Below are 12,020 nucleotides of genomic sequence, written 5' to 3' on the forward strand. Positions count from 1 at the left end.
TCCAGGTCGGCTCTGACTCCCCAGTCTCAATGACCTCACCTGAGAGAAAGGACATTGTTCGGCCTTTCTATCTGTGGGTCACTTTCAGCCACCTCCGAAGTCCAGACACTTGGACAGGCCGTCAAGGGTTGCAACTGCCTTGAGATTCTGCAGCACAGAAAACTGAAGGCAGACATAGTTGGCTTGGGTACTATGCAAGCTGGGATCCAGGATCAGTTCTGCGCCGTGTTTGGCATCTGGAAAGTTGGGCAGGTGCTGGTGAACGGAAAATGGAAAAGGCAAGATTCCCTATTGGGCAAGGTCCATCCACACTGGAGACCTGTCTCCTGGGGGTTCTCTTAAAAGTTCTTTCTCAGGCTCTGAGTTCTTGATCAGTGCTCCCAGCCACTCTGATCAACAAATCTTGCTTGAGATGTCACTGCTCTGGTCAACTGTCTATTTCCCCAATGCTCTACAATACTAATATAGAGCCAAATGAATTTTCACACTAATTTTTGAACTTCTTTCAGCACCTCTTACAATTACTGTTTATCCATGCAATTGCACAAAGATTATTGAGAGATGTAAATACACAATAAAAATAATGAAATTGGAGTTCCCGTTGTGGCACAGTGGAAACAAATCCAACTGATATCCATGAGGATGCAGGTTTGATCCGTGGCCTTGCTCAGTGGGTCGGGGATCTAACGTTGCCCTGAGCTGCGGTGTAGGTCGCAGATGTAGCTAGGATCCCACATTGAGGTGTAGGCTGGCAGCTTCAGCTCCAATTTGACCCCTGGTCTGGGAACTTCCATATGCTGCAGGTGCAGCCCTTAAAAATAATAAAAAAATTTTGAAAATAAGAAATGTTCCTTTAATTTCTTCCATCTGATCCTCTCCCTTCTTTCATTTACCCCTAAGGGATAATCTTACCTCAATGCAGTTCACATAAATTAATTAGTTGGCACTTTGAGTCAAAGATGGGGTTGGAGATGGGAGTGGGTGGAGCCACCGCCACCTCCAAGGTGTCCGTCAAGGAGGGGTAGGTTTCAGGCTGCCTCTGACTCTCCAGACCAAATTGGCTCACCCAGTAAAAGGCAAATGGTTCTGTCTTCCACACACTTGGGTCACTTTCATTCGGCTCAGGTAGCCCAAAGTCCACACCACTGGCCTGGCAGTCAGGGGTCTGACTGCCTTTGGATTCTCCAGAAGTAGAATTCTAGACCCACAGGCAGTTGGCTTCAGTATTCGGCATGCAGATTTCAGAGCCTGGCTTTCATGGTATTTACCTAGGAGAGCTGGGCTGCTGGTCATGAATGGCGAGTGGAAAAGCTGAGAACCTTTGGCCAGGCTGCATCCATCCTGGAAACCTAGCCCTGGAAAGGGTTCTCTGACGAGTTCCTTATTTTTCTTCCATTGAAGCCTTTCCCTCCTTTTGTACACTGTGAGAAAAAAATCTTACCTCAAGTCAAGTCATAGAGATCAAGAGGGGAGCCAGATAAAGACTGATTCATTTACGTCCAGTTACCTGACGTGGAGTGGGTTTGGCTCATGAACTAAGAGCAGTGCTGAAGGATAGGGAGCAGTGAGGGCCAGGGCTGACTTTCAAAAAGAATTACACCTCCCCTTCTTGGAAGGCACTCATTTGTTCTAAGAATGAGAGAATTAAATAGGCTCTGAGGTACACAAGCCCAGCGCAGTCAGTCCATAGGTTTTTTCAGGAGGCCGGGTTAAATGCTGAGTTTTCATTAGGGATAATGGTCAGCAGTGGGCACCATATAACCAGCAGAGCCAAGCTGCTCTTGAATTTGGCATTTCCCAGCTCAAAGCAGGGATTTCATATAAGAGTGGTGGATCCCCCAGAACCTGCTTAGTGAGCAGGGCAGGCATAGGTTACAGGTCACCTCTGACTTCATAGTTTAAATAACCTCACCTGAGAGCAAGGACACTGTTCTACCTTCACCTGTGTAGGGCTCTTTCAGACAACTCGAGTAGCATAAAGTCCAGATGATTGGATGGCTTAACAAAAGGTCTGACTGCCTTTGGATTATGAAGAGGCAGAAATATGAACCCAAAAGTGGCCTTGGGCTCTTGCCAGAGAGACTTCCTCACTCCTCGCCCTCTTAGGGCACTGAAATGCATGATGGGTGGTGGTATGACTATGTCCACGTCGGCCAGGGCACTCATCCCCCGACACCCTCCCACTCACTGAAACCAGACATCCAACTCATCAAGTCAAGATAGCCGGCAATCAATCAGCACGCTTTGACCCAGACACCCAGCTTAAAATTAAGGACCTTCTGAGATTTATTCAATTTACCCGGATTTTGGTAGGTTCCTTGGCGCAAGTATCTGGCACAGGAGGAAGAGGCTCTGGTGGAGAGGGAAGGAGGAGGATGTGTAGATCACTGGAAAGAAAGCAGAGGGGAGTTCCCATCGTGGCGCAGTGGTTAACGAATCCGACTAGGAACCATGAGGTTGCGGGTTCGGTCCCTGCCCTTGCTCAGTGGATTAACAATCCGGCGTTGCTGTGAGCTGTGGTGTAGGTTACAGACGCTTGGATCCCGAGTTGCTGTGGCTCTGGTGTAGGCCGGCGGCTACAGCTCCGATTCGACCCCTAGTCTGGGAACCTCCATATGCCGCCGGAGCGGCCCAAAGAAATAGCAAAAAGACAAAAAAAAAAAAAAAAGAAAGCACAGGGATAAGTTCTTCCCATGCCCCCCATACTACCGCATTGATACATTGCATTCATGACCTGAAGCCCAGCTTTCCAGAAGCAAAATTCCCTGCCAGTCTGATTCTACAAAACTGCCTGCCCAACAATCAAGCCCAATGTTTCTAGGTCCTGAGCTCTGCCTCCAAACAAGCAAAGGACACTTAGACCCCAGACAGCCTGTCAAACTCATCTTTGGGCCACCTGATCAGACAGGAATTGAATTAGACATGTGTGATGGCACAACTATGTCCCCTCACTGAATTGAGGCAAATCGGGCTACAGGCACCAGGTACACAAACACAAGGCTCTGAGCACCTTCTGGAGCCTGGAGATGCAAACAGGGAGATGCAGAGCATCTGCTCGTGATCTGGTACCATCTGGTGGACATGTGCTTTAACAGCAACTCTCAGCCCTTCCTCTGCCTCCCACACAGAACCCAGGTCTGTACTGGACTGGGGCACTGCCAGCGTGATTTCCTTATTCCCCTCTCTATCCAAACACTAGAAGGGTACTCACACCACCCTAGAACACCCCACATTTTTATATCAGCCCCTGCCCACTATTTAAGTACGAGAGTAGGCTTTGAATAAGCAGCCTTTATCCCTGTGACAGCTTGACATTATGGACAACACAGCCTTCGTTCACCTTTCCTGGTTTTAGCTAGATTTCTTCTAATAGGTGGACCCCAGAGGGTGAAGAGGATCTGGTGGAAACAGAAAAAGGGGGTTGTTGGAGGATCTGTAAAGGCAAAGAGCCAATCAATGAGCAACCCCTCCTGTGCCAAAATACCAGTGTATTGACACACTGCATTCACAACCTGAAAACCAGCTTTCCAGAACCACACTCCCCCCACCCCCTGATGAGTCTAGAAAACTGCACATCCGAAATTGAAGCCCAGTGTTTCTGGGTCCAGAGTTCTGCTTCCAAACAAATAACACTAAGACCACAGGCAGACCGACAAATTCATCTTTGGGCTGCTCCACCAGACAGGAATTGAATTGGTTATGTGATGGCAGAACTCACTGAGTCGAGGCAAATTGGGCCACAATGTCAGAGGCACCAGGTATGCAAACACAAGACTTTGGGCACTGCCTTGAGATTCTATCTATCCATCTCCAATCCCATTGTGAGCCTGGAGATGCAAGCAGGGAGATGCAGAGCAGCTCAGCTGGTGATCTGGTGGACATGTGCTCTAATAGCAACTCTCAGCCTTTCCTCTGCCTCCCACGGCACAACCCTGGTCTGCACTGGCCTTGGGCACTTTTCAGCATGATTTCCTTACTCATCACCCTAGCTGTACACTAAGATTCATGATGGGCAGGGGTATGACTATCTCAAAGGCGACCAGGTCTCTCCACATGACACCATCCCACTCAATGAAATCAGACACCTCACTTGCAAGTCAAGATCACCCGCTTTCAATCATTCACTACCTTCAGCCCTGGCACCCAGCTTGAAATCAAGGACCTCCCAGGCATTATTCACTTTACCCTGATTTAGGTAGGTTCTTTGGCACAGGTGTCCAGCATAGGAGGAAGAGGCTCCAGTGTAGCGGGAAGAAGGATGTGGAGATCTCTGCAGGGAAAGAGCACAGGGATAGGCTCGTCTGCCCCCCTAAAATACCACCCCATTGACACACTGCATTCACAACTAAAACTCAGCTCTCCAGAAGCCAAATACCAGGCCCGCCTCATTCTAAAAAATTGCATGTCCAAGATTTAAGCCAGGTATTTCTGGGTCCAGTGTTGTGCCTCCAAAGAAGCAAAGGGCACTCAGGCCCTAGACAGCCTGACAAAATCTCTAGCCACTGGGCATCCAACCCTGCAAGAACTGAACCATAAGTGGGATGGCAGAACCTTGTCCCTTCTCTGAGTGGAGGTACGATGGGTCACAGGGTCAGAGGAACCATACACCCAAACACAAGTATCTGGGAACCTCCTTAGGCCTGCAGCAATCCATTTCCCACCATGTATTTGAGCCTGGAGATGCAGCCCAGGAGCTGCAATGAGGACGCTGTAACTGATCTGGCGCCATCTGCTGGACATGTGCTCTAACAACAACTCTCAGCCCTTCGTCTGCCTCCCACAGTGGAACCCTGGTCTGGGCCACTTTCTGGCGTGAGTTCCTTACTCCCCTTTCTCTCCACACACTTAAACGCTCTACAGGCAGGGCTAGGACTATCTCAAAATCAGCTAGGGCACTCACATCAGTTGAGAACACCCCACTTTTTTTTTTTTTTTTTGCTTTTTAGGGCTGCCTCACAGCATGTGGAAGTTCCCAGGCTAGGGATCGAATTGGGGCTACAACTGCTAGCCACAGCCATAGCAATGCAGGATCCAATACACATCTGAAATCTACACCACAGCTCATGGCAACACCAGATCCCTAACCCACTGAGGCCAGGGATCAAACCTGCATACTCATGGATCCTAGTCAGGTTCGTTAACCACTGAGCACAAAGGGAATGCCCCCACTTTTTTATATCAGTCCCTCCCCACTATTTAAGTCATGAGAGAAGACTGAATCAGCCATCTTCATTCCTGTGACTCAGCTTAAAATTACAGACAACCCAGCCATTACTCACCTTTCCCAGTTTTAGCTAGGTTTCTTCTAATAGGTGTACACAGGGTGAAGAGGCTCCAGTGGAAAGGGAAAAAGGAAGGTGTGGGGATTTCTGGAAAGAGCCCAGCGATGAGCACAGAGCCCCCCACCCACCCAATTCCACCACATTGATACAGTACGTTCACAACCTGAAGCCCAGCTTTCCAGAAGCAAAACTACCTGCCAGGTTGTTTCTAGAAAACTGCACATCCAACATTGAGGCCCAGTGTTTCCGGGTCCAGAGTTCTGCCTCCAAACAAGCAAAGGACACTAAGACCCCAGACAGTCTGTCAAACTCTCTAATCTTTGGGCCATCCTACCAGACAGGAATTGAATTAGTCATATGATGTCACAACTATGTCCCCTCACTGAGATGAGGCAAATTGGGCCACAGGGTCACACAAACACAAGCCTCCTTGAGGTTCTATTGATCCATCTCCAATCCCATTCTGAACCTGGAGATGCAGAGCAGAGCTGCTGGTAATCTGGCGCCATCTGGTGGACATGTTCCCTAATGGCAACTCAGCCCGCCCTTCTGCCTCCCGCGGCAGAACCCTGGTCTGCCCTGGCCTGGGGCACTTGCCAGTGTGATTTCCTTACTTCCCTTTCTCTCCAGACAGTGAAATGCTTACAGGCAGGGATAAGACTACCTCAAAGTCAGCCAGGTCACTCACACCACCCTAGAACACCCCACTTTTTGATATCAGCCCCTGCTCACTATTAAACTCACCAGAGCAGGCTTTGAATCAGCCACTTTCATTCCTGTAACTAAGCTTGAAATTACAGACAACCCAGCCATTATTCACCTTTCCTGGTTTTACTTGGTTTCTTCTAATAGGTGTCCCTCAGAGGGTAAAGAGGCTCCAGTGGAGAGGGAAGGAGGAGGTTGTGGAGATCTCTGGAGAAAAAGAGCCCAGGGATGAGCACAGCACCCCACCTCCTCAAAATACCATGGCAGTGACATACTGCCATTCATGACCTGAAGCCCAGCTTTCCAGAAGCCAAACTTCTTGCCAGGCTGATTCTAGAAAACTGCATGTCCAACATTCAAGCCTTGTGTTTCTGGGTCCAGAGTTCTGCCTCCAAACAAAGGACACTCAGACCCTGACAGTCTGTCAAACTCATCTTTGGGCCACCTAACCAGACAGGAATTGAATTAGACATGTGTGATGGCACAACTATGTCCCCTCACTGAGTTGAGGCAAATCAGGCTACAGGGTCACAGGCATCAAGTTCTCAAACACAAGGCTCTGAGCACCTTCTGGAGGTTCCATCCATCCATCTCCAATCCCATTGTGAGCCTGGAGATGCAAACAGGGAGATGCAGAGCATCTGCTGGTGATCTGGTACCATCTGGTGGACATGTGCTTTAACAGCAACTCTCAGCCCTTCCTCTGCCTCCCACACAGAACCCAGGTCTGTACTGGACTGGGGCACTGCCAGCATGATTTTTTTAACTTCTCTCCCCTAAGAGCATTGACATTCACTACAGGAAAGTTCCCGTTGTAGCACAGCAGAAACTAATTTGACCAATATGAGGATACAGGTTTGATCCCTGGCCTTGCCCAGTGGGTCGGGGCTCTAGGGCTGCCCTGAAGTTTGGTGCAGGTCTGACTCAGCTTAGATCCTGCATTGCTGTGGCTGTGGCATAGGCCAGCAGCAGATACAGCTCCGATTCAACCCCTAGCCTGGGAACTTCCATATGCCACAGGTACAGCCCTAAAAAGAAAAAAAAAATTTTAACTTACTCAATGAAATTTATTTTAAATTTACTCGACTTGGAGTATCCATGATGGCTCAATGGTAACAAATACAACTAGTATCCATGGGGACACAGGTTCGATCCCTGGCCTCTGTTGGTGGATTAAGGATCTGGCGTTGCATCCAACAGTACATTAAAAGGATTGTATATCATGATCAAGTGGGATTTATCTCAGGGATGCAAGGGTTCTTCAATATCCGCAAATCAATCAGTGTGATACACCACATTAACAAACTGAAGAATAAAAACCATATGATCCTCTCAATAGATGCGGAAAAAGCCTTTGACAAAATCCAACACCCATTTCTGATAAAAATCCTTCAGAAAGTGGGCATAGCGGGAGCCTACCTCAACATAATAAAGGCCATATATGACAAACCCACAGCGAACATCATTCTCAATGGCGAGAAGCTTAAAGATTTCCTGCCAAGATCAGGAACAAGACAAGGAGGTCTGTTCTCACCACTACTATTCAACATAGTTTTAGAAGTCCTAGCCACAGCCATCAGAGAGGGAAGTAAAAGAAATAAAAGGAATCCAAATTGGAAAGGAAGAAGTAAAACTATCACTATTTGCAGATGACATGATACTATACCTAGAGAATCCTAAAGACTCAACCAGAAAACTGTTAGAGCTCATCCACAGGAAAAGTCACAGGATAAAAAATTAATACACAGAAATCGATGGCATTTCTATACACTAACAATTGAAAGATCAGAAAGAGAAATTAGGGAAGCAATCTCATTTACCATCGCATCCAAAAGAATAAAATACCTAGGAGTAAACCTACCTAAAGGGACAAAAGACCTGTACTCTGAAAACTACAAGCCACTGATGAAAGAAATCAAAGATAACACAAATAGATGGAAAGATATACCATGCTCATGGATTGGAAGAGATAATATTATCAAAATGACTATACTACCCAAGGCAATCTACACATTCAATGCAATCCCTATCAAATTACCAAGGACATTTTTCACAGAACTTGAACAAAATATTTTAAAGTTTGGAAGCACAAAAGACCCAGAATATCCAAAGACATCCTGAAAAAGAAAAATGTAGCTGGAAGAATCAGGCTCCCAGACTTCAGACTATGCTACAAAGCAACAATCATCAAAACTGTATACTACTGGCACAAAGACAGAAATATAGATCAGTGGAATAGGATAGAAAGTCCAGAATTAAACCCACACACCTACAGCCAACTAATCTATGACAAAGGAGGCAAGACTATACAATGGAGAAAGGACAGCTTGTTCAATAAGTGGTGCTGGGAAAACTGGACAGCCACATGGAAAAGAATGAAACTAGAATACTCCATAACACCATTCACAAAAATAAACTCAAAATGGATTAAAGACCTAGGTATAAGACCAGACACTATCAAACTCTCAGAGGAAAACATAGGCCAAACACTCTCTGACATAAACAACAGCAACATCTTCTCAGATCCACCTATCAGAGTATTGACAATAAAAACAAAAATAAACAAATGGGACCTAATCAAATTTAAAAGTTTCTGCACAGCAATGGAAACCCTAAACAACACAAAAAGACAACCCACAGAATGGGAGAAAATCTTTGCAAGTGAATCGACTGACAAGGGATTCATCTCCAAAATTTATAATCACCTTCTGCAGCTCAATACCAAAACAAACAAACAACCCCATCCAAAAATGGGAGAAGATCTAAACAGACAAGTCTCCAAAGAAGACATACAGATGGCCAAAAAACACATAAAAAGATGTTCAACATCACTCATTATTAGAGAAATGCAAATCAATACCACGAGGAGGTACCACCTTATACCAGCCAGAATGGCCATCATCCAAAAGTCTACAAACAATAAGGGCTGGAGAGGGTGTGGAGAAAAAGGAACCCTAGTACACTGGTGGCGGGATTATAAATTGGTGCAACCACTGTGGAAAGCAGTATGGAGATTCCTCAGAAAACTAAACATAGAACTACCATTTGATCCAGCAATCCCACTCCTGGGCATCTATCCAGAGAAAACCACGACTCGCAAAGACACATGTACTCCAATGTTCACTGCAGCACTATTTACAACAGCCAAGACATGGAAACAATCTAAATGTCCATCGACAGAGGAGTGGATCAAGAAGAGGTGGTACATATACACAATGGAATATTACTCAGCCATTAAAAAGAACAAAATGCCAGCATTTTTTGCAACATGGATGGACCTAGAAACTCTCATGCTAAGTGAAGTCAGCCATACAATGAGACACCAACATCAAATGCTTTCACGGACATGAGGAATCTGAAAAAAGGACAGACGGAACTTCTTTGCAGAACAGATGCTGACTCACAGACATTGAAAAACTTATGGTCTCCGGAGGAGCCAGTTTGGGGGGTGGGGGGATGTGCCTGGGCTGTGGGTTGGAAATCCTGTGAAATCAGATTGTTATGATCATTATACAACTACAGATGTGATAAATTCATTTGAGTAATAAAAAATAAAATTAAAAAAAAAAAGGATCTGGTGTTAACATGAGCTCTGGTGTAGATCACAGACGTGGCTCAGGTCCCGAGGTGCTGTGGCTGTGGTATAGGCCAGCAGCTACAGCTCAGATTCGACCCCTAGCCTGGGAACTTCCATATGCTATGGGTGTAGCCCTGAAAAGATAAAAAATAATAAATAAATGTAGTCCACACCATGTACAAAACACGTTTCTCAATGTCCACTTCCCACAACCCTTCCATCACTTTCTATGTCCATGTTAGTCTGTCCCTTGTATCTACATCCAAAACAACAAGCTGTAAGACAGACTTACTTTCTTTTCCCCTAATACATCCTTTCTTTACTGAAAACACACATCCTACTTTTTTTTTTTTCTTTTAAAGGCCGCAGCCAAGGCATATGGAAGTTCCCAGGCTGGGGTCAAGTTGGAGCTAAAGCCACTGGCCTACACCACAGCCACAGCAATGCCAGATCTGAGCCATGTCTGCAACCTATACCACAGCTCATGGCAATACTGGATCTCCAATCCACTGAGTGAGGCCAGGGATCGAAACTGCATCCTCACGGATACTGGTCAGATTCTTTTCCACTGCACCATAACAGAAACTTCCACATCCTACTTTTCTTAAGCAACCATGAACTGTCTTCTATATCAGCACGCTGTAGTTTGGCAAACATAAATAAATAATTTCTAAATATATATATATAACATGTTTTCTTATAGAAAATCTCAATATAGCAAATATACTCATAGTTAACATTAAACCTAGGTACAATAAAGTATTATATTTAATATCAATTACTCTAAGGATACAAGATATGTCTATATTAATTAGAACTTTAACATTAGATATTAATTTTTTTGTTTTTTAGGGCCGTAGCTGCAGTGTATTCAAGTGCCCAGGCTAATACTGCTGCTGCTGGCCTATGCCACAGCCACAACAACTTGGGATCCAAGCCACATCTGTGACTTATACTGCAGCTCACAGCAATGCCGGATCCTACTGAGTGAGGCCAGGCATTGAGCTTTCATCCATCCTCAGGTTAGTTACCACTAAGCCACAACAGGAACTCCCCGACATTAATTTAATACTGAGTATTTCCCAGTTCACATGATCTTAAAATTAATTCCGGCCAGTTACCTTCAGTATTTTCAAGAATTTATATAAGCACTTAATATTTAAGCCAATTAAGTAAAGCTCATTGACAATTTTGATAATACCATCCAAAGGTAAAGGCAGGAGTTCCCATTGTGGCTCAGTGGTAACGAACCCAACTGGTATCCATGAGGACGTGGGTTCAATTCCTGGCCTCACTCAGTAGGTTAAGGATCTGGCATTGCTGTGAGCGGTAGTGTAGGTCACAGACATGGCTCCGATCTGATGTGGATGTGGCTGGCATCTACAGCTCCAAATGAACCCCTAGCCTGGGAACTTCCATATGCTGTGGGTGCAGCCCTAAAAAGACAAAAAAAAAAAAAAAGGTAAGGACATATACATAATGCAGACATTGCAGACATGTAGACAGACAACCAGAGATCTCATAGCTTCATTTTCTAAACCTAGTCACAAATCAGGTATTACCATATAGAACTGACTAGTTTTTTTAAAAGACATCTTTTTTTTTTTTTTGGTCCTTTTTCCTTTTCTAGGGCTGCTTCCTGCAGCATATGACGGTTCCCAGGCTAAGGGTCTAATCAGAGCTGTAGCCGACGGCCCACACCACAGCCACAGCAACGCAGGATCTGAGCCACATCTGCGACCTACACCACAGCTCATGGCAATGCCAGGTCCTTAAACCACTGAGTGAGGCCAAGAATTGAACCCGCAACCTCATGGTTTCTAGTTGGATTCATTAACCACTGTACCACAACGGTGCAACTCCTATCTTTCCTTGTTTTTTTATTTTATTTTATTTTTTCAGTCCCAGGAATTAGAGATGACCTAGATAAGGGATCATGAGAGCCCAGGTCTTAATTGCTAGGGTGAATAACGCAAGTTCTCCTAGAATGATTTGTTCCTCCACTGAGGGAGGCCAGGGATCAAACCTGCGTCCTCATGGATGCTAGTCAGGTTCATTTCTGCTAAGCCATGACGGGAACTTCAAGTTTTGGAATTTTCAAGAGTTTCATCAAAACCAATTTTCTCTGGAGCCTAAAGAATGTTGAGTCCGGAGTTCCCATCGTGGTGCAGTGGTTAATGAATCCGACTAGGAACCATGAGGTTGCAGGCTCGATCCCTGGCCTTGTTCAGTGGGTTAAGGATCTGGCATTGCCGTGAGCTGTGGTGTAGGTCAAAGATGTGGCTCAGATCCTGCGTTGCTGCGGCTGTGGCAGAGGCCGGTGGCTATAGCTCTGATTAGACCCCTAGCCTGGGAACCTCCACATGCCACAGGTGTGGCCCTAGAAAAGGAAAAAAAAAAAAAAAAAAGAATGTTGTGTCCATATAGGGTTAAAATATCTTTGTTAGTCTTGGGCT

Source organism: Phacochoerus africanus, chromosome 3, assembly GCF_016906955.1.
Source record: "Phacochoerus africanus isolate WHEZ1 chromosome 3, ROS_Pafr_v1, whole genome shotgun sequence".
NCBI classification, from domain to species: domain Eukaryota; kingdom Metazoa; phylum Chordata; class Mammalia; order Artiodactyla; family Suidae; genus Phacochoerus; species Phacochoerus africanus.